General features: G+C 40.5%; 1 protein-coding gene across 2 annotated transcripts in view; it reads right to left on the reverse strand.

Moving 5' to 3' along the window:
- ACACA (acetyl-CoA carboxylase alpha) overlaps positions 1–21,837 on the reverse strand; it is a 268,738-nt gene that overhangs the window by 212,966 nt on the left and 33,935 nt on the right. The window contains exon 1 of one of the 2 annotated variants that reach the window (XM_036835517.1): positions 19,684–19,802. The exons of the other annotated variant lie outside the window; for it this stretch is intronic. The gene's annotated coding sequence lies outside the window, so the exon portion shown is untranslated. Of the gene's footprint in view, positions 1–19,683; positions 19,803–21,837 lie in introns of those variants that run through there. 2 annotated transcript variants of the gene reach the window in all.

The following is a 21,837-nucleotide window of genomic DNA, read 5'->3' on the forward strand; positions in this document are numbered from 1 at the left end:
AATACTATTCCCTACAATTGTGGTAAAGAAGGGAGTGAGGGGCTTCCCTGGTGGCGCAGTGGTTGAGAATCCGCCTGCCAATGCAGGGCACACGGGTTCGAGCCCTGGTCTGGGAAGATCCCACATGCCGCGGAGCAGCTGGGCCCGTGAGCCACAACTGCTGAGCCTGCGCGACTGGAGCCTGTGCTCCGCAGCAGGAGAGGCCGCGATAGTGAGAGGCCCGCGCACCGCAATGAAGAGGGGCCCCCGCTCGCCGCAACTGGAGAAAGCCCTCGCACAGAAACGAAGACCCAACACAGCCAAAAAATAAATAAATTAATTAAAAAAAAAAAAAAAAAAAAAAAAAAAGAAGGGAGTGAGAAGAGGAAGGGAAAAGTATGTAGTTTGGATGGGATGTAACAAAAGGTGCCAGGGGAGCTGGGTCAAAACCTAGGACCAAGATCACACTCTGACTCTGCCACGTTACTGGCAGTGCAAACTTGAACAAGTCACTTACCATCTCTGAGTCACCTCATCTGTAAAAATAAAAAGAGGTCATATGTACCTCATGGGACTACTGTGAGGTCTGAGAGTATAGGAAAGGGTTGTACAAGCACTAAACCAGTGTTTTTCAAACTATGGGTTACCAATAATCAGAATACTAAGAAATTAAGTTAGTGGGTTACAACCAACATTTTAAAATTTAAATATGCAATAGAATAGAAAATGTTAAGAGTTCACCATACTTTATAATGATAAATACTGTTTTGTAAAATTTTGTATCAGTTATATATATATGTCATGACATTAATGTTATCTTATTATGAGTTGTGTCCAAAAAGTTAAGTATTTTTAAAAAATTTTTATTGGAGTATAGTTGATTTACAATGTTGTGCTAGTTTCAGGTGTACAGCAAAGTGAATCAGTTAAACATATACCAAAAAGTTGTCTGTTGTGTGTGTGTGTATGTGTGTGTGTGTGTGTGTGTGTGTGTGTGTGTGTGTGTGTGTGTGTGTGTGTGTGTATTTGGGTTTTTTTTGGTTGCTCCATGCAGCATGCGGGATCTTACTTCCCCAACCAGAGATTGAACCCGTGTCCCCCTGCATTGGGCACTCAGAATCTTTTTTTTTTTTTTTTTTAAGTTACTCTTTTTTTTTTTTCCTTTTTTTTTTTTTTAATATGAATAGCTGGATTTTATTTATTTATTTATTTATTTATTTATTTATTTTGGCTGTGTTGGGTCTTCGTTTCTATGTGAGGGCTTTCTCTAGTTGTGGCAAGCGGGGGTCACTCTTCATCGCGGTGCGCGGGCCTCTCACCGTCTCGGCCTCTCTTGTTGCGGGGCACAGGCTCCAGACGCGCAGGCTCAGCAGTTGTGGCCCACGGGCCCAGTTGCTCCGCGGCACGTGGGATCCTCCCAGACCAGGGCTCGAACCCGTGTCCCCCGCATCGGCAGGCAGACTCTCAACCACTGCGCCACCAGGGAAGCCCGGGCGCTCGGCGTCTTAACCACTGGACTGCCAGGGAAGTCCCAAAAAGTTAAGTCTTAAAGCCACAATTAATCCTCACTCTTCTGCCCCCTCCACTTTATGCCCTCAAGCAAGCACAGTGAGTTAAGTACCTAAACCAATGGTTCTTACATTTTCTTAGGTCAAGACACTACTAGAAATCTAATAAAAGCTATGGACCCTTTCCTGACAAAAATGTACCCTGACAAAAATTTTGCCTGCATACAAGTTTGGTATCCCTAAAGTCTTGCCATGAATTAGGCTAAGACTTTTCCTCTAAGTGGACAAATAATGGAATTGACACCTGGGGAAGCCTCATATAGCTGCTGTCTTACCACCTCCAAAAGAAGGCCTTTCCGCAGATCCAGTTGTAGGATATTCTGCTTAGCCAAATAAACATTTCCTTCATTATACCAAATGTTGCCAATGTCAAATTTTCTTTTATTTAAAAATACATATAATTGACCCTTGAACAACAGCAGTGGTTAGGGGTGCTGACCCTCCACACAGTCAAAAAGCCGTGTATAACTTAGAGTGGGTCCTCCGTATATGCAGTTCTTTCAAGTCCAAGATTCAGCATCCGCAGATGTGACCAACCTTGGTTCTTGTAGTAATTGCAGTATTTACTACTGAAAAAAAAAATCCACGTGTAAGTGGGCCCATGCAGTTCAAACCCCTGTTATTCAAAGATCAACTGTATATGTTCTTGAACTTTTATTTGGGGACTCTTAAAAATATCTGCAGAAGGCTTTCCATGTTCCTAAAAAATGAGGTAACGCTAATTATAGCTAGTGCACTTATTTACTTAGATATTTCTCTAAATAAAATAGAACAGATCTTACCAAACTTAGTAAACATGTTCTCCTTGAACTCAAATGACATGGTATTTTCCAAGCAATTCTAATTAAAGAGGCAGCAATTAGTCTTCATAGCCACTGATAAAAGTATCCAACCTAACACAACATATCCTTGCTCTTTAAGCCATAGTAACTTCATTGAAATTTATTCAGAAAGAATCACTGACTTTTCCTCTTCATTTTTGTCATTTTATTGATGAACTCTTAAATGGATTTTGGTATTAATTCAGTATCCATAAGAGAATTATACAGTTTTTTTTTAAGCCATATTTTATTTTCCTGCAAGTTTTGAATTTTAAAATGACAAGGACTTGTGTTCCAATTTGTGAGATAAATAACGTATATTCAAAGATAAATAAGATTTGGTCCCTGGCTAAGTGGCTGTGGACACTTAAACAATTACAGTAGTATAATAATTGCTAGGTGTAGAAACATAAAAGAAGGGTACATTACCCAAACTTGGAGGTGGTAATGGTGAGGACAAGGATCAAAGAAGACTGCTTGGAGTGGGAAGGCATTAGCAATGAAGAACTATGGAGAAAAGCAAGGAGGAGGAGGAAGGAGCATTCCATGTAGAAGAAACCACTGAATAAAGACCTAGATGGGGACTTTGCTGGTGGTGCATGGGTAAGATTCTGCACTCCCAATGCAGGGGGCCCGGGTTCTATCCCTGGGCAGGGAACTAGATCCTGCATGCATGCTGCAACTAAGAAGCCTGCATGCCGCAGCTAAGAAGTGCGCATGCTGCAACTAAATGATCCCGCATGCTGCAACTAAAGATCCCACATGCCACAATGAAGATCCTGCCTGCCACAACTAAGGCCCAGCGCAGCCAAAATAAATAAATAAATAAATATTTTTAAAAAAAGACCTAGATGGTAGAGGGAATTCCCCAGTGGTCCAGTGGTTAGAATTCCGCGCTTCCATTGCCAGGGCCCGGATTCAATCTTCAATACCCGCTCAGGGAACTACACGGGGTGGCAAAAAGAAAAAAAAAAAAAAAAAAAAAAACAGCAACGTATTTCTTTAGGGTATAATAGTCAGAGAAAATAACATGGTGTACTTATCTGTCCTAGTCCTCATTTCTCAGTCTAGGGATATAGAATGTTTATCAAGGAGGAAGCTGGTACAAACTTCTCACCTTTCAAGAAATCTTTAATGAAGTCTTGCCAAACTTTTGGATAAGGATGGTAGGTTGAACACATATCCACTTTTGCTCCTGCCTGAAATCCCACTAAAACAACAGTCAAGGAATTTTTTAAAAGCCGTAAGCCATAAAAAGACACTCCTTCCCACCTCCCCCCAAAAAAGTCAGGGGAGACAATAGCAAGATAATTTTCTTAGAAGGCAGATGGAAGAGTGATAAATGACTACACAAACCGAAGAAAACTAAATCATGAGCCATCTGTGGTAAACTTAGAATAAATAAAATTTACATCATAGAATCTCCAAAATGTCCAGGAAGTGGAAGTGAAAGATGGAACTATAAGGAGGACTGGCTGAAATTCCGTTTCAGAAGCTTCAGATCCTTAGATTTTCTTCCCAGCTGTAAAGCCAGGTGCCTGTTGCTCTACCATCTTGATAAGAGACTGAAGATTTATACTCTACACAGGGTTAAATGGAGGGTTTCTAGGCTGAGGAATGCCAGCAACAGTAAAGGAGAGGGCACCATATTGAAAATGGAGAGATTAAGTAAACATATTGAGTAAGACCTCCCAGCCTTCTTTCCCTAATTTTCACCCTCCAGGAGGGAAACTGAAGGATCCTTCTTTGCAGAATCTAACCAGACCAATGAAAAAAAGCCTCAAGTAGAACATTAGAGATCCCAAATTAAGATGCCCAATCAGATCACCCACAGTGAAATTAATAGTCAACAAGCCTCATTTATATTTTCATAATCTTGAATCAGTTTTTCAATCCTCTCTCTTAAATTGTAGCAGTCAATTAAGGATTACTAGATGTCTGAGAAAAACCTCCAACGTGAAAGAATTTTTTAAAAATAATGACTACCTGTAGAAAAAAATGCAACTTGAAGAGATTACGCAAAAAAAAAAAAAAAAAATTAAAATTAGGGGGAGGGGAGGGGAGGAGGGCAACCTGACTTCTGTGGTATTTTCCCCCCAAACACATAACCCTAGTATAATCATGAGAAAACATCAGACAAATTTGAATTAAAGGACATTCTACAAAATACTTGAACAGTCCTCTTCAAAACTGTCAAGGTCATTAAAAAAAAAAAAGACTAAGAAACTATCACAGATCAGGGGAGACTAAGGAGACATCACCACTAAATGCAATGCAGTTTCTTGGATTAGATCCTGGAACAACAACAACAACAACAACAACAAAAAATCAGTTTAAAAAAAAACTGGGGAAACCTGAGTAAAGTCTATAGTTTAATTAATAGTACTGAACCAATGTTAACTTCTTGGTATTGACAAAAGTACTGCAACTATATAAGATATTAACATTAAGGGAAGCCTGGTGAAGGGTATGCAGGAAACTTAAGTACTCTTATGTACTCTCTTTGCAACTCTCCTGTAAGTCTAAAGTCACTTCAAAATTCAAAAAAAATTAAAAATTTTAATTTTAAAAGACTATCATTATCCTGAGAGAACTAAGAGAAGATATTACTTACATGAAACACAGTGGGATATTTTTAAAAGAAATATTTAAAGAAAAGAAAGAGTTCTCAAAAGTTAAAAATACAATCACAGCAATGAAAATACTCAAAACAGAGTTAGAAGATAAAGTTAAGAAAAATCTTTCATAAATCAGAATAAAAAGACAAAAGGATGGAAATAGCCTCATCCACCAGAGGGCAGAGAGCAGAAGCAAGAAGAACTACAATCCTGCAGCCTGTGGAACAAAAACCACATTCACAGAAAGACAGACAAAATGAAAAGGCAGAGGACTATGTACCAGATGAAGGAACAAGATAAAACCCCAGAAAAACAACTAAATGAAGTGGAGATAGGCAACCTTCCAGAAAAAGAATTCAGAATAATGATAGTGAAGATGATCCAGGACCTCAGAAAAAGAATGGAGGCAAAGATCAAGAAGACACAACAAATGTTTGTAACAAAGACCTAGAAGATTTAAAGAACAAACACCTAGAAGAATCAAAAAACAAAGAGATAAACAATACAATAACTGAAATGAAAAATACACTAGAAGAATCAATAGCAGCATAACTGAGGCAGAAGAATGGATAAGTGACCTGGAAGACAGAATGGTGGAATTCACTGCCACAGAACAGAATAAAGAAAAAAAAATGAAAAGAAATGAAGAGAGCCTAAGAGACCTCTGGGACAACTTTAAATGCAACAACATTCGCATTATAGGGGTCCCAGAAGGAGAAGAGAGAGAGAAAGGACCCGAGAAAATATTTGAAGAGATTATAGTCGAAAACTTCCCTAACATGGGAAAGGAAACAGCCACCCAAGTCCAGGAAGCGCAGAGAGTCCCAGGCAGGATAAACCCAAGGAGAAACACGCCGAGACACATAGTAATCAAATTGACAAAAATTAAAGACAAAGAAAAATTATTAAAAGCAACAAGGGAAAAAGGACAAATAACATACAAGGGAACTCCCATACGGTTAAGAGCTGATTTCTCAGCAGAAACTCTACAAGCCAGAAGGGCGTGGCAAGATATATTTAAAGTGATGAAAGGGAAGAATGTACAACCAAGATTACTCTACCCAGCAAGGATCTCATTCAGATTTGATGGAGAAATCAAAAGCTTTACAGACAAGCAAAAGCTAAGAGAATTCAGCACCACCAAAGCAGCTCTACAACAAAGCTAAAGGAACTTCTCTAAGTGGGAAACACAAGAGAAGAAAAGACCTACAAAAACAAACCCAAAACAATTAAGAAAATGGTCATAGGAACATACGTATCAATAATTACCTTAAATGTGAATGGATTAAATGCTCCAACCAAAAGACACAGGCTTGATGAATAGATACAAAAACAAGACCCATATATATGCTGTCTACAAGAGACCCACTTCAGACCTAGGGACACATACAGGCTGAAAGTCAGGGGATGGAAAAAGATATTCCATGCAAATGGAAATCAAAAGAAAGCTGGAGTAGCAATACTCATATCAGATAAAATAGATTTTAAAATAAAGAATGTTACAAGACACAAGGAAGGACACTATATAATGATCAAGGGATCAATCCAAGAAGAAGATATAACAATTATAAATATATATGCACCCAACATAGGAGCACCTCAATACATAAGACAAATGGTAACAACTATAAAAGAGGAAATCGACAGTAACACAAAAATAGTGGGGGACTTTAACATCTCACTTACACTGATGGACAGATCATCCAGACAGAAAATTAATAGGAAACACAAGCTTTAAATGACACAATAGACCAGATAGATTTAATTGATATTTATAGGACATTCCATCCAAAAACAGCAGATTACACTTCCTTCTCAAGTGCACACAGAACGTTTTCCAGGATAGATCTCATCTTGGGTCACAAAACAAGCCTCAGTGAATTTAAGAAAATTGAAATTATATCAAGCATTTTTTTCCGACCACAATGCTATGAGACTAGAAATCAGTTACAGGGAAAAAAATGTAAAAACCACAAACACATGGAGGCTAAACAATACATTACTAAATAACCAAGAGATCACTGAGGAAATCAAAAAATACTTAGAGACAAATTACAATGAAAACACGACACTCCAAAACCTATGCGATGCAGCAAAAGCAGTTCTAAGAGGGAAGTTTATAGCAATACAATCCTACCTCAAAAAACAAGAAAACTTTCAAATAAACGATCTAACCTTACACCTAAAGAACTAGAGAAAGAACAAACAAAACCCAAAGTTAGTAGAAGGAAAGAAATCATAAAGATCAGAGTATAAATAAATGAAATAGAAACAAAGAAAACAATAGCAAAGATCAATAAAACTAAAAGCTGGTTCTTTGAGAAGATAAACAAAATTGATAAACCTTTAGCCAGACTCATCAAGAAAAAGAGGGGGGAAAAAAAAGAGAAAAGGATGAATAATAAGAGAGAAAAGATAAGAGTATTAGAGAACTTATTCAGAAGGTCCAACATATGAAGAAGAGGCGCTCCCAAAAGCAAGAACAGAACAAAATAGTGGAAAGCCTTTAACTGATGTAATAATTCAATAAGCTTCCTAAAACTGAAATGCATAATGGTCAGATTAAGAAGGTCCATCAAAGGCCTACTACAACAAACAAAAACAGACACCAAGGGACATCACTGAAATTTAAAAAACTGAAGACAAAGAGAAGATCCTATAAGCCTCCAGAGAGGAAAGAAAGGCCACGTACAAAGGAGCAAGAATCAGAATGCCCTTCAGACTTACCAAAAAAAACAGTGGAAGCCTGAAGGTAGTGAAACAATGCCTTCAAAATTCTGAAGGAAAATTATTTCGAACCTAAAATTCTAGATCCAGTCAATGTTTCAACAACTGTGAGGATAAAGACAGTTTAGACAGCAAAATCTCAAAATAATTACCTCCTAGAATGGAGCAATTAGAAAATATATTTCATTTTACAAACAGCAGTGCAATAATTGATACAGCCAAGAATCATAAATGTATGTTAAAACGACTGGGTAAGAGATTATTCAAAAACAGGATATTCCTGTGGTCTTAAAAAAATCACCTTACAGAAGAGGATTCTGGGAAGATGGTAGAGTAGGAAGTACTAGGACTCTGTCTCCCCACCTGGACAACAATTGTACTGGCAGAATCTGTCTGATGTAACTATTTTGGAATACTGGAATCTATTGAAAGCTTGCAACTTCCAGGGGCAGACTTTGGAGGTTAATTGTGGTTAATTATGGTCAATTGCATTTCTTAGTATAGCAGCAGCTATCCATCCACCACCCTCAGTTACATGGCAGTTATCACCCAACTGTGCACATGTTCCTGGAGCAACACACATGCAGGTTGTGGGAGCCAAGGTGGACAAAAACAACCCTGTCTTCCAAACACTGGGGATCTGTGCTCTGATCACTGATTGCTGTTTCTGATCACATAGGTGGAGACAAAGAGGCAGACAGCCATAATTGTTACACCTCCTCTCATTGTTGCAAGTCCCTCTCCCTCTAGCTGAAGTGACTTCTGGGGGACTTAAAGAACCGGTGCCTTTTTATGCCCCCTTCATTTTCCTTTTTCCCCCCGTTTGGGAGCCAGACACTAAACACTAGTACATTCAAAAACTACTGCATATACAGGGAAAAATTAGAAAGTGACTGAACATGCCCAGAGGAAGACACAGGAAAAGACTTGAAGAGACCTAAAGTTTATACCTCAGGTTTACCTTCAGCACAGAGACAGCCTACAACAGTCAAAAAAACAAAAATCACAATAAGAAAGCATCAAATTCTGGGAAGAAAGAGAATCTGATTTCCAGAGTTACCACATTATTAGAATCAAATGTCCAGTTTTCAACAAAAGATCACAAGGCAAACAAAGCAAGAGGAAAGTATGGCCATTTCAATAAAAAAAACAAAAAACTTAAACCAATAGAAACTGTTCCTAAAAAATACCAGATGGCAGATATTCTAGACAAAAATGTTAAAACAACTGTTTAAAAGATACTCAAAGAACTAAAGGAAGATGGGAGAAAGTCAAGAAAACAATGTCTAAATAAAATGGAAATATGAATAAAGAAATAGAAAACCTAAAAAGAAACCAAAAAGAAATTCTGGAGCTGAAAAGTACAATAACTGAAATGAAAAATTCACTAGGGGACTTAAAGGCAAACTTGAGCAAGCAGAAGAAAGAATCTGCAAACTTTAAGACAGAACATGTAAATTATCAAGTCTGAGAACAAAAAGAAAACAGATTGAAGAAAAGTGAACAGAGACTAAGGGAGCTGTGGGACACCATCAAGAAGACCAAAATATGTATTGTGAGCTCTCAGAAGGAGAAGTGAGAAAATAACAGAGAACATATTTGAAGAAATAATGGCTGAAAACTTCCCAAATTTGATGAAATACATGAATATAAACATAAAAGAAGCTTAACAAACTCCAAGTGAGACAAACTCAAAGTGACCAACATAGACATACTTTATAATCAAACTTTTAAATGTCAAAAGACAAGGAGAGAATCTTGAAAGCAGCAAGAGAAAAATGACTCATCACATACAAGAAAGCCTCAATAAGATTATAAGCAGATTTCTCATCAGAAACTTTGGAGGCCAGAGGCAGTGGGCCAATATAGTCAAAGAGCTAAAATAAAAAGCTATCAACCAAGAATCCTATATCCAGCAAAGCTGTCCTTCAAAAGAGAGGGAGAAATTAATACATTCCCAGATAAACAAAAGCTGAGAGAGTACATTACCACTAGACCTCCCCTGCAAGTAATGCTCAAGGGAGTCCTTTCAAGGTGAAATGAAAGGACACAGACAGTAACTCAAACCCATATAGAGAAGTAAAGATTTCAATAATGGTAAATATATGGGTAATTACAAAAACAAGCATTATTGTAAAAATGATTTATAACTTATTTTTTGTTTTCTACAAGATCTAAGAGACTAATACATTTAAAGAAAAGAAACAATTGTTCATCTAAAAACTAGTATTATTGTAACATTGGTTTGTAACTCCAAATCTTGTTTTCACATAATTTAAGAGAATGCATTTAAAATAATTATTAGTGTATGCTTTGGAGCACACAATGTATTAAGGTGTAATTTTGTGACATCAGCGACCAAAAGAGGTAAGGACGGACCTGTAAAGGAGAAGAGTTTTGGTATGTTATTGAAGTTAAGCTAGTATAAATTCAAATTATGGTGTTATAACTTTAGCATGTTAAACATAATAACCATGGTAACCACTAAGAAAATATCTATAGAAAATATACAAAAGGAAATGAGAAAGGAATTTAAACATCTCACTATAAAAACACAACTAAACACCAAAAAAAAAAAAAATACAAAAATACAAAAGAAAAATAAAAGATTTAATACAAGAGATAATTATAAACATTTATACACCTAATGACCATCAAAGTGTATGAAGCAAAAGCTGACAGAATTGAAGGGAGAAATAGACAGTTCCACAATAACAGTTGGAAACTTCAATAACCCACTCATAATAATGGATAGAACAATCAGACAGAGGTAATCAAGGAAATAAAGGATTTAAACAACACAATAGAGCAACTAGATCTAGCAGACATACACAGAACACACCACCCAACAACAATATCATACACATTCTTCTCAAGTTCACATGGGATATTTTCCAAGACAGCAGACATTAGGCCACAAATTGTCTCAATAGGTTTAAAAAGATAGATGTCATACAAAGTACCTTCCTGTCCGCAACAGGATGAAATTAAAAATCAACAACGGAAGGAAAACTGGAAGAAACTGTGGAAATTAAACAACACTCTTTTAAACAACCAATGGATCAAACAAGAAATCACAAGGAAAATTAGAAAATACTTAATGACAAATGAAAACAAACCACACCAAAACTCATGGGATGCAGTGAAAGTAGAAATAAGGGGGAACATTACAGTTATAAACATTTCCATTAAAAAACAAGAGGGCGCTCCCTGGCAGCCCAATGGTTAGGACTCGGCACTTTCCATGGCCTGGGTTCAACCCCTAGTCAGGGGAACTAAGATCCTGCAAGCCACATGGCGTGGTCAAAAAAAAGAAAAAAGAAAGAAAGAAAGAAAGATTTCACATCAACAACATAACTTTAAAACTTAAGGAACAAGAAAAAGAAGAGCAAACTAAATCCAAAGCTACCAGAAGGAAGGAAACAATAAAGACTAGAGCAGAGAGAAATGGAATAGAAAATAGAAAAACAATAGAGAAAAACATCAATGAAACCAAAAGTTGTTTCTTTGAAATGATCAACAAAATTGACATCCTTTACTAGACAGACTATGAAAAAAAGACAGAAGACTCAAATTACTAAAATCAGAAATGAAAGTGGGCACATCACTACTTATTCTACAGAAAGGAAAAGGATTGTAAGAGAGTACTATGAAAAACTGTATGCCAACAAATTGGATAACCTAGATGAAATGGATAAAGTCCTAGAAACAAAAACATACCAAAACTAAATCACAAAGACATAGAAAACCTGAATAGGCCTATAACTGGTAAGGAGAACAGTAATCAAAAATCTCCCAATAAAGAAAAGCCCTGGATCTGATGGCTTCCCTGGTGAATTCTACCAAACAATTAAAGAAGAACTAGTATCAATTCTTCTCAAACTTTTCCAAAAAATTGAAGAGAACACTTCCTAATTCATTCTATGAGGCCACAGTTATTCTGATACCAAAGACAAAGACATTATTAGAAAGGAAAGCTAAAGACTAATATTCCTTATTAACATCCTCAACAAGAAACTAGCAAACAGAATTCAGCATATTAAAAGTCTTATACACTATCAACAACTGGGATGCAAGGATTCCACTGGATTCCTAGAATGCAAAGATGATTCAAGATACATAAATCAATCTATGTAATATACCACATTATCAGAATGAAGGGAAAAAACACCCATATGATCATCTCAATTAATACAGAAAAAGCATTTGATAAAATTCAACACACTTTCATGATAAAAACACTCAACAAGGGCTTCCCTGGTGGTGCAGTGGTTTAGAATACGCCTGCCAATGCAGGGGACACGGGTTCGAGCCCTGGGCCGGGAAGATCCCACATGCCACAAGGCAACTAAGCCCGCGCACCGCAACTACCAAGCCCATGTGCTCCACAACTAGAGAGAAGCTTGTGCACCACAGTGAAGAGCCCACATGCTGCAACAAAAAAAAAAGATCCCATGTGCTGCAACTAAGACCCAACACAGCCAAAAATAAATAAACAAATAAATAAACATTAAAAAAAACCCATAAACCCAATTCAAAAATGGGCAAAGAACTTGAAGAGACCTCTCTCCAAAGAAGACATACGAATGGCCAATAAGCACAACATCAATATCCTCAAACTACTTATCATTAGGAAAACACAAATCAGAACTAAAATGAGAAGCCACTCCACAGTAATTAGGATGACTACTATCAAAAACACAGAAAACAAGTGTTGGTAAGGATGTGGAGAAGTTAGAACTCTTCAGGTGCTGTTAGTGGGAATGTAAACTGGTACAGCTACTGTGGAAAACAGTATGGTGGTTCCTCAAAAAATTAAAAATAGAATTGTCATATGATCCAGCAATTCCACTTCTGGGTATATACCCAAAAGAACTGAATGCAGGATCTCAAAGAGATATTTGTACACCCATGTTCATAACAGCATTATTCAGAATAGCTAAAACTTGGAAAAAACTCCAAGTGTGCATTGATGGATGAATGGATAAGCAATATATGATATATACATACAATATTATTCAACCTTAAAAAGCAATATGCTACAAAGTGAATAAACCTTGAGGATGAAATAAGTCAGTCACAAAAAGACAAATGCTGTATGACTCCACTTATATGAGGTACTTAGAGTAGTCAAAATCATAGACCGAAAGTAGAATGGTGGTTGATGGGGGCTGAGGGAAGGGAAAATGAGCTATTGTTTAAAGGGTACAGAGGTTCAGTTTTACAAGGTGAAAAAAGTTCTGGAGATAGATGGCAGTGATAGTTGCACAGCATTATGAATGTATTTAATACCAAACTGTACATTCTTAAATGGATAAGATGGTAAATTTTAGGACTTCCCTGGCGGCACAGTGGTTAAGAATCCGCCTGCCAATGCAGGGGACGCAGGTTCAATCCCTGGTCCGAGAAGATCCCACATGCCGCGGAGCAACTAAGCCCGTGCACCACAACTACTGAGCCCACGTGCCACAACTACTGAAGCCTGCGCACCTAGAGCCTGTGCTCCCAACAAGAGAAGCCACTGTAATGAGAATCCCGCTCACAGCAATGAAGAGTAGCCCCTCCTTGGGCTTCCCTGGTGGCGCAGTGGTTAAGAATCCACCTGCCAATTCAGGGGACGTGGGTTCGAGCCCTGGTCTGAGAAGATCCCACATGCCGTGGAGCAACTAAGCTCGTGCACCACAACTACTGAGCCTGCACCCTAGAGCCCGCGAGCCATAACTACTGAAGGCTGCGTGCCTAGAGCCCGTGCTCCGCAACAAGAGAAGCCACTGCAATGAGAAGCCCGCGCACTGCATGCAGGAGTAGCCCGCACTCACTGCAACTACAGAAAGCCCACGCACAGCAACGAAGACCCAACTCAGCCAAAAATAAATAAATAAATAAATTTTTTTAAAAAAAGATGGTAAATTTTATGTTATATATATTTTACCACAACAAAAAAAATTGGAAAGTCACCTCACAGATTACATATTAATTACAAAAGGGAACAGGGATTTTTACAATGAAGAAATATGGTGGACACCATCATAACTAGGTGTTCAAACTAAACTTCACCAATAACAGGACAAATGGACATTAGGTGCTTCTTGGTGTGGTGCAGTTAGAAGTATACGATACTACGAATGTAGTATTTTTGACAAAGATGGTTAACTTCAATCTAATAACGATGAAATTGTCAAACAAACCCAGGTTATAGGAACTTTTACGAGACAACTGACTTGGACTCTTTAAAAATGTCAATGAAAGATAAATGCTATGAAAGACAAAAAAAGAGTAGGGTGACTGTTCTACATTAAGGAGACTAAATACACTTGAGAACCAAGTGTAATAAATGATTCTTGACTGGATCATTAATTAAAACATACACAGTTACAGGGAATTCCCTCTCAGTCCAGTGGTTAGGACTCAGGACTTTCATTGCCGAGTTCAATCCCTGATCGGGGAACTAAGATCCTGCAAGCTGCACAGAGTGGCCGAAAACAAAAACAAAAACAAAAACATACACAGTTATAAAGGACATTACTGGGTCAAGTGTGGAAACTTAAAATATATATATATTAGATACTGTATGACTATATATTAGATATTATATGAACGTTAAATTTGGGGAATCTATAATGGTAAGTGGAAAAATATTTACCTCCCATGCACTCTTTCTCAGGATGCCACTGGAGAATATTCTCCACCAAAATGAGGGAATAAACCAATAATGGGGAAAACATGGGAAATAATTTCTCCATAGCAGAGTAGAAATAAAGAGAACCCCCAGAATGACAGTGAAGAGTAAGCCAGGACAACAGCTATGTACTAGAAGTAGAAGGCAGACAATTTATAGGTTGGAGCCAGTCAGAAGACTCTAAGAGAGATTTTACAGAAGATAAAAATTAATAGAATAGCTGATCATCTCAACATTCTCAGAGATTTAGAAAATGATGAAGAGTAAGGCTGAATAAATGACAGATCGGTACAGAGAAAACTAAGCAAAAAAAAAAAAAAAACAAGACCATTATTAACTCCAAGGAAAGAGTTGTACAGGAAAGAAACGGGATTTTATGCAACCAAATTGTGTATAGCAGTTACACATTCATAATACTGTAGACACTGAATACTGATAGAACAAAAGTTACAACATAACTTGACTGGGTAGTTGATGGTGGGAGATGGGAAAGGCAAAGGTGAACAGTGAGGGTAAGGAGAGGAAAGAGAACCAAATCCTCATCTTCCACAGTAGGAATCCAGTAGGTAATACCTAAAACTGAAAAATCAAGATGTAGGAAGACCAGTTTTTTATTTACAGACAAAGGGGTGTAAGAAATATATCAGCTAAAATAAATGAAAGTGGGAAGGGGCTAAGGACTGCTGTTTTATTGTAACAAACTTTGTGGAACAATATGACTTTTATTTTTTTATTTTTTTAATATATTTATTTATTTATTTATTTTTGGCTGTGTTGGTTCTTCGTTGCTGCCCGCGGGCTTTCTCTAGTTGCGGCGAGTGGGGGCTACTCTTCGTTGCGGTGCGCGGGCTTCTCATTGCAGTGGCTTCTCTTGTTGCAGAGCACGGGCTCTAGGTGCAAGGGCTTCAGTAGTTGTGGCACGTGGGCTCAGTAGCTGTGGCTCACGGGCTCTAGAGCGCAGGCTCAGCAGTTGTGGCGCACGGGCTTAGTTGCTCCGCGGCATGTGGGATCTTCCCGGACCAGGGCCCAAACCCGTGTCCCCTGAATTGGTAGGCAGACTCTTAACCACTGTACCACCAGGGAAGTCCCAATATGACTTTTAAACTATGTACACATATCACTTTGATGAAAATAAAAATGTAAACAGTTCATCCTATAATGTTAAGTGAAGAAACCAAAGATGAAGAATGATGTGTAAAGTATTTATAATTTGTATTAAAAAGTTGGCAGAGTGGGAAGAGAATACATGAGCATCTGTTTGAATATGAATAAAATCTTTGGTAATTATTAAGAAATAATTCACTTTAAATTTAAATTAACGTGTCTGATAATTACTATTAAGAAGTTATAATAAGAAATAAATAACACTGCTTGACTCTGGTAAGGGGAACTGAGTGGCTGCAAGACAAAGTTAGGACAGAGCCTGTCACTGTATACGCTTTTGTACATTTAAAATTTTGAACTATGTGAACACATTACTTATGTATTAGCATAACTAAAGATTTTAAATAAGTTTAATAAAAAGCTTTACCCATTAGTTTCTTGCTACTCTGACTCCTTATCTCATATCTGCCTGAGCATTTAAGTAGACAACTGGCACGTCATTCACTCATTTATTAATATGTGTTACTGTGTAACTGACTCTGTCATCTCCTCAATGAACAGCTGGAAGTTTTCAACAGGAGTATCAGATAAAATATTTTCATATTAAGTGTAAAGCTGGACTAGAAAAATCCTAAGGTACATTCAAAAACTAAAAGTTCTCTTCAGTACTTGGATTTTTATAAAATGGAATCAAAGGGAAATTAAACAGCTTGCCTTGTCAGGCCCAGGAATACTACTAAATGCTGAAGCACAAAACACAAACAACCCAGCTATCTGTCCTCTTGGTGCCAATTTACTGATATAACACCTAGCAAACTTAAAAACTAATCAAGCTCCTATCAACCTACTAACCCCCCAACTTGGCATGTGTATAAATGCATACATATACATGTGTGCCAACTTACACGACTTAAGGAAAGATTTGAGCAGTCTACAAAAACAGAGGGTAATTTTTAGGAACTCCATTAGTGAGTGTACTCTCTATTTCTACCATAGGAGATAGCTAAATACTCATAAATGAAACCTTATACTTCCTGAAAAAAATTCTCTAAGACTGAGTCTGCTTTTCAAACTTAACTCCATGAATTCATTCAGAATTTTCAACTTCATGTTACCATTTCCAAAAATGAAAATCATTATACAAGCTTATTCTGTCTGGGATGTCCACTCTGCCATGCAATTTCAATTCTTGATGTCATGTGATGGTAAACACTACTGTGGTTCCTTATATAAAGGAGGGTGAGTGCAGCATGCTGAAAGGATGGAATAGGCCTAAGTCCCAAATAACATCATTGGAAGGCCGAACCAAGTGGGACCATCAACCTTTGGGTAAGGAATTAACATCCCTTGTTGTTAAAGTCTCTTTTCACTTGCTTCCTTAAACATCCTGAGACTAGAAGCTAAATGGCTTTATGGTAGCGTGAGTACATAACAAGTTGGTAAGAGAACTGGGTATCATTAGAGCACACACAGTAAGACTGACTTGTTGAACTCATAAAAACCTATGCCCTATCAATCAGATTCATACTCTTTGTGTAAGTGAAGTGGCCTTATGACACTACTTGTCATAGTTTCCTCTATTTAATATCATCTCACATAGTCCATTAGATCCAAGTAAAGTAGTGAATACTCACTAAATTTTAAAATTAGTGAGACAAACAAAAAACGAGTTAAGCAATAATCTGTTAAAGTGGAAGATCAATGAAGGCTTCCTTTAAAAATGTTACTCACCTCAATAGTTAAATTTTTTTTGGCCAGTGAGTGTTTGGTGTTCATTTACTTCATCACAATCTTATTGTTTTAAGGGCTTGGAAAGACGCTTGATGCATATCTGCTATTATTATTAATCTTTAAGAACATGTTAGATAATGATATAAAAACCTTTTTCTGAATTGTAAAAAGACTCCTTCAACTAGAAATACTAAATTCCAATGCATTATTCCAATAATTTTTATTTTAATTTACTTCTTTTTTCAACCAAGACTTTTAGGATATTAACTATCCAAAAAAAAATTTTTTTTTAAGAAAAAAAACCACTAGCCCCAGACCTGTTAAACCAGTCTGTGTGACAGGTAAAAAAGTTTCCTAGAGCTTCCCTGGTGGCACAGTGGTTAAGAATCCACCTGCCAATGCAGGAGACAAGGGTTCGAGCTCTGGTCCGGGAGGATCCCACATGCCGCAGAGCAGCTAAGCCCGTGCGCCACAACTACCAAGCCTGTGCTCTACAGCCCGCGAGCCACAACTACTGAACCCGTGTGCTGCAACTACTGAAGCCCGCGCGCCTAGAGCCCGTGCTCTGCAACAAGAGAAGCCACTGCAATGAGAAGCCCACGCACTGCAACGAAGAGTAGCCCCCGCTCGCCGCAACTAGAGAAAGCCCACGTGCAGCAAGGAAGACCCAACGTAGCCAAAAATAAATAAATAAATTTTTTAAAAAAAGGTTTCCTAGTCATTGACTGAAAAGGAAATAGAATGTTACGTAGTGATCTACACCTGAACCATGTCCACAGCACTTTGAAAAGGTAAGGATCTGACGAGAGAGTTTTAAGTCTGGCTTTCGCAATGCCACTTCTTTGACATAACCTAGTCATCTGAACTATAAGATCATTAAGCCAAATGTCACAATTTCTCAGTATTTCTTCAAACTTTAAAAATAATTAAATCTTATGCTAGATGTATTTCTATTCTGCACTGGTAATTCAAAACAAAACTTCTACAACACGTAAACACAGGAGACTTCATAAATTCTTTGCCTTTGACATCTTTCATATGCCATTTTACAATGTTTGCTAATTTTTCTGGAGTCACAAGAGTCCTCCTGTTATTGGAAATGAGGAAACTGAGGCAAGAGAAGAGAGCTGCTACTTTGTAGTAAGCAGGCATCTCTCTGGACAGTGCAGCTGCTGTCCTGCTCTATTAGACCACAGTGCTTTTTTAAAAGTGCCTATCAAATAGGCAGCACAGAAAGCCTTCTCCTCACAGACATCCAAGGCATCCCCACCAAGAAGCAAGAGACAAAGCAGAGAATTCCTACCACCCCCCACACCCCCCAGGAAGAAGAAAGCATGTAACCAAAGCATGCTTCTCAATCTGCACTGTGGACTGGGGAAAAAAAAAGAATGAAAACAGAGAGTCAAGGGGGATCAACTTCTGAGACTCAAGACTAGGCTATTAGGTTTGTTCCACACATTGAGAAATTACTGAAACACTGCTTAAGGAGAAATGGAATCAGGAATTCCTGGGGTCTTTTGATTTCAATCTTAAACCCCAAAACAAAAACACCTAAAGTTAAAGTATTTCGGCAACCTGAGCAGGTTTTAGCTTATTCTTACTTGTTTCTATAAAACCCACAAGGCCTACTTGGAGTCCCTGATATTTAGAGCTGATTCCAAGTGTCGGCTAGTGGCCACTTTCCCGCGTCCAAATCCAAAAATAATGTTGGCGCTGACCCGGGCAAGACCTTCAGGCACGTTTTCCTCTGGAATCATTAGCCTCACACCACCTTGCGACGTCCTATCTCCGAGAGCTTCCCTTGGTAAGCATGGCAGACGTGAGGGAGAGAGTTAAGAGCAGGCAGGTACCTTTACTACGTCCCACACAGAAAACATAATAAAAACTCTGGGAGCAGGAACTGGCAAGGGACACCTCGCCCGGCCCTGGCTCCCACCGCGATACAAAGACACAGCGAGAGCAACAGAAGCCCGGGTCTCTGCACCCCACACCTCACTCTGCAAAAGAGGCAGAGTTCCAGCGCAACTGAACCCAACCCTCAACATCCCCCTCCCACGTGGGTCCTCTCCCTTTCCCGAGCACAGGGTCCCATTAGAGACAGGGGTCTGGAAGGGATCAGACCACGCCGGGGCTGGGGAGGGAGGATGAGAGGGACCCGCTCCAGGCAGTCTCACCAGCCCCTTCCTAGAGGCCCTGGGCTGTACGTCTCCCAGTTCCGGGGTCTGAGCTCCCACGCCCGGAGACCCCAGGCCCCTCCAGGTCTCCCCAGAGGGGAACTCGAGGCCCCAGAGCTGCGGGGAGGGCTGGGCTGCCAAGCACCGGGTCCGGACGGGATGGAGCCCGGGCCGCGTGCGGCGGAAGATGGGAGGCGGCCCCTCGCAGCCGCCGCCGCCCCTCCCCGGGGCCCAGCCTCTCCCGGTCCCGGATCGCAGGCTCCGGGGCGGCCCTCCCCTCACCTCAAGGCGGCGGCGGCGGCGTCCGAGGTCCGGCGGTACCGGAGCCCCTGCGCGGAGGCGATGCTGGGCGGCAGGAGACGCCGGCAGCTCCAGCGATGGCTGACAGGCGCGCAGCACCAGGCCGGCCCGGCACACGGGGGAGGGGCGGGGCTTCACGGCGCCGGCCCCGCCCCGCCCCCGCTCCCACCTCAGCCGGCGAACCCCGTGAGGTGACTACGTCCGGGGTTTCTCGAGGCCGTTCACCTCCGACCCCGCTCCCGGCGGCGGCGCGGTCAGGGTGGCAGCCAGGAGCGGCGCGGGCCGGGAGGGCCCGGCGACAGCCAATGGGAGAGCGGCGCGGGGCGGGGCGACGTGAGGCGATGCAGATGGTCCGAGCGCCGCTCTGCCATTCGGGGCCCAGCGGCTAGGGGGCGGGCGGGTCCCGGGCGGCCGCGGGCTCTTTCTCCGGGGGCGGTGCAGGGCCGGCCGGGCGTCTCCCGCTCCCGGCAGCTGGGGGAATGGGGGACTGGCCCCACACGCCCCTCCCATCCCTGAGAGAGGGGCGGGGGCCCGCCGGCTCGCTGCGCGGGAAGGGAGCCCGGAAGGGATCAGGACTCAGAACACGTGAACACCTCACCGTGTTCAATCCCAGCGCCCCGAAGAGGTGGGTATCGCATCCGTGAATTGCCCGGGATGACGCAGCGTGGTTTCCAAGTTAGTGCAGGCAAACTAACCCCTATTCTGAGACAACATAACCGGCCTCGCTGGGCTTGTCCGCCCCAAAGGAGTCTGAGGGGCTGGATCCTGAAGCATTGAGGGGAAGCCTCGATGAAGGAAGCTCTGTAGGAAGGGCAGGGTGCCAAAGGACAGGCTCCTGTGCCTGCCCCGAGCCCGGAAAATGATGGCAGTCAACTCCTGACTTCTCCGAAAGGAGCGTGCCTCCCCACCTCCACGGTGGTTACACCAGGCCTTTGAGAAGAAGCCAACCAATTTTTCTAGTTTTGCCAGTTATTTTATAGCAAGACTTTCATGGCGGCTGTGTGTTGAAAATTAATAGTAACTGGAAAGAGTCCCAACATATAATACAACTATAGGGCAGGAGAGAAAGAAAATTAGAGAAAATTGCACTTCAGAAGAATGGGTGAGTTTAACTCCTTACAGCCCTGCCCAGAGTACTTTTCTGATCCTTAACACAAGCTTGTGCTAAAGGTCGAGAGGCACAGAGGATGACAGTTTGGTGCCAGAAGAAGTTCTGTGCCAGAGGCTAAAAAGTGAATAGGGTATAGATACACGACCTGAGGTCAGAAGTTCTTGGGTGGAAGCAGAAGCAGGAAGATGGAAAGGTTGGTCAACAGGGAAGAGTATTCATCTAGGAGCCCTCATCATACCACTAGGTGCTGGCTTCTCCAAGAGTTTACCAACCTACTTTAAAATAATAGAGACTGGAAACAAATTTAGAAAGAAAATGTGAACTTTACAGAGAAGCGACCCATGTTTCACAATAACTGTCATTAGGTACATCTGTCAGTTGAACAAAGAGCAGAAAATCAGGATGTAAAGATAACTGAGCAAAACCTCAAGGTTTAACAAGATGTTTGACTTGACTGACTCAGGGGAAAAAAAAAAAAAAAAAAAAAGCCTGGGAAGAGGGAAGCTTTGCCTCTCCCTAATAGTGCTCTATGAAAGAAGTGACTTTGTAAAGAACCAGAAATCTTGAGGTGGCCTGTTTTATTTTTCATCTACCTTTCCTAGTTCCTATTACTTATAATAGGTTCTTTCTTAGCGATGTTGCTGTTTATCAGCCTTAGGAGCACTGCAAAACCAGGGAGTGGTGCTCAAAAACTGTCCTGGGGCTTCCCTGATAGTGCAGTGGTTGAGAATCTGCCTGCCAATGCAGGGGACACGGGTTCGAGCCCTGGTCCAGGAAGATCCCACATGCTGCGGAGCAGCTGGGCCCGTGAGCCACAACTACTGAGCCTGCGCGTCTGGAGCCTGTGCTCCGCAACAAGAGAGGCCGCGACAATGAGAGGCCCGCACACCACGATGAAGAGAGGCCCCCGCTTGCCACAACTAGAGAAAGCCCTTGCACAGAAACGAAGACCCAACACAGCCAAAAATTAATTAATTAAAAAAAAAAAAAACTGTCCTTATGGGAAATTTCAGCAAGCCCTTACA

Source organism: Balaenoptera musculus, chromosome 20 (assembly GCF_009873245.2).
Source record: "Balaenoptera musculus isolate JJ_BM4_2016_0621 chromosome 20, mBalMus1.pri.v3, whole genome shotgun sequence".
Lineage (NCBI taxonomy): Eukaryota > Metazoa > Chordata > Mammalia > Artiodactyla > Balaenopteridae > Balaenoptera > Balaenoptera musculus.